Here is a 2,544-nt window from a genome sequence, read left to right as displayed (position 1 = left end):
TGGATTGACATAACTCACTTGACTTTCCTTTATTAGTTAGAGGATGACTTAGTGGGGTTGATCCTTGCCAATTCTCATGTTGTGGTTAGTGATTAGGATAGAGATCCTTGACCACCAACCTTTACCAAGACCTTTTTAGTTGTTAGTTTATTTTCATTGCCATTTATATTTTATGTCTCTTATCCCAAAAACCCCAAAACATACCCTTCATAGCCAATAACAAGGCACTTTATTGCAATTCCTAGGGAGAACGACCCGAGGTTCCAATACATCGGTTTATAAATTTTTGGGGTTTGTGCTTGTGACAACTCAAATTTTTGTATGAAAGGATTATTGTTGGTTTAGAAACTATACTTTACATTGAGATTTCATTAGTGAATTCTAAACCACACAAAAATTCGTTCATCAAAATGGCGCCGTTGCCGGGGAGTTGCAATGGTGTTATGTTATTGGCTATTGTGAATATTGTAAATATGTTTGCCTTTTGCTTATTTGTTAGTTTTTGTTAGTTTTAGGACTTTGTTGCTTATTTTTGTTAGCTTTTGTTTTTATTTGCTATTATGAATTCTCAATACTTTGGCTATGAGTTTGGCTCAAATTATGTTGTAGGTAATGGGAACTACAATGCTTACATGCATCAAGGATGGAACAATCAAAGATGGAAGGAGTCTCAATGGATTGATCAACCTTCTTGGTGACAACAACCTCCGATTTCTTATGGGTATAATTCTAATCCTAATGCATATCAATCTAATGGATGTGGTGACCCTTATTATAATTGTCAACAATCACCACCACATGCCTATGAACCACCCCCTCAACATAACTTTGAACCACCTTACTCACAAGCCCCCTCCCACCAAACACCTCATTATGACCCTAATTCTTATCCACCATACCAACCACCTTATGAACCATATGAACCATACATGGAACCACCACCATTCCAACACAATTACTCTCAAGAACTACCTCAATATACACCATCTCCATACCCTTACCAAGATGAACCAACTTCCAATTATGAAACCTCCTTTCCAAACAATGAACCTTCTTTTTCCACACCACCTCCAATGGATGATCCTCTCTAAGAATGTGTTAGTTCTTATATTCGAAGGCAAGAAGAGAACCAAAAGGAGTTCAAGAAGTTAGAAGCTAAGATAGCTACCATAGCGGAAGCCGTTAGCAATATGGTCTCCTCCCAACTAAGCCTAAGTAACCAAGGCACTCCCATTGACGAATGTGGAGAAGCAATTAAGGAGCATAGTGAGGGAGTGAGCTTAGAGCTTCAAGGTGAAAAAGATGAGTTGAAGCAAGAATTGGTACAAGGGGAGGAAGTTAAGACAATTGAGCCGGAAGAAGTGGTTGAAAACATAGGAGATGTTGGAAGCCCATGGGAATGTAGAATTAGAGAGTCCTCTTCCAAGATGGTTGATGTTGATGTTGAGGAGGGTGTACAACCTCCAAAGCATATCATGATTGAAGACTTTGAAGAGGTTGATCAAGAGATGGATTCAATCATTGAGGAGTTCCTATCTACAATTGAATCCTCTCCCATTGGGCTTGAAATTGAGATCAAGGAAGAAGATGCACAACCTCCCATGCCCTTGGTAAGCAAAGAAGAAGAGATTGAATTGGAAGAGAGCTACCAAGAGGAAGAGGTTGAAATTAAAGAAGCTTATGAAGAGGTGGAGATAATCAAAGAAGAGCACAAGGGAGTGGAACTTGGAACTTGCAAGATCATTAGGACCACCCCTTCCTAAGTCACCACCAATACAACATTCAAGTGGGTAAATTCTTATCCCTAAGATTTAATTTCTCACTTGAATATGGTTTGCTTGAGACGGATGAGCAACTTAGAGCTCTTTGTGGAGTCAATAGTAGGAGAGAATTGGTTAGTGGGCGAAAATGCCAATCAAGGTTCCTTATGGTTAGAAACTCAAAGTCTAAGTACAATGGTTGGTATAGTTCTCAACTAAAGGGGTCTAGGAAGATGCTTTGGTGTTTACTTGAGAATTCGGATCACTTGCCACCCAATTGGAATCATAATGATCAATTTGAAGATGGGTGTCAAAACAAAGTGTGGGATCCCGGATCGCACAAGGAAAATCAACTTTGGGAGCTCATGGTTTGTGAAGAACTCCATCAAAGCTTGAAAATATTAACATTGAAGAATGGAGCTTATTGGAGATTCAAGCATTGGTGGGTGTTCCAAGATGGTTACAAGCACAAGCCACCTTGAGAGGAGCTCCCCATAAGTCCAACTTAAGGACAATAAACAAAAGTGCTAGGTGGGAGACACCCACCATGGTAATATCTTTTCATTTTCTCTTTTGTAAATATTGGTAGAATTAGTTTAAATTCATATTTAGAGTAGTTTGTTGAGTTTATTTGGTAGTTTGATATGCTAAATAAGGTTTTATGGTGTTTGGGTAGCTGTTTGGAGGTTTGGAATGCTTGGATTGGTGCAAGAACATGGAAAAATTTTGAAAAATAGAGCACCAACCCGCGCGCCTCAAGCATTTTCGACCATCCACGCGGGTG

This window comes from Arachis hypogaea, chromosome 18 (genome assembly GCF_003086295.3).
Source record: "Arachis hypogaea cultivar Tifrunner chromosome 18, arahy.Tifrunner.gnm2.J5K5, whole genome shotgun sequence".
Taxonomy (NCBI): domain Eukaryota; kingdom Viridiplantae; phylum Streptophyta; class Magnoliopsida; order Fabales; family Fabaceae; genus Arachis; species Arachis hypogaea.
This window is presented reverse-complemented; position numbering follows the sequence as displayed.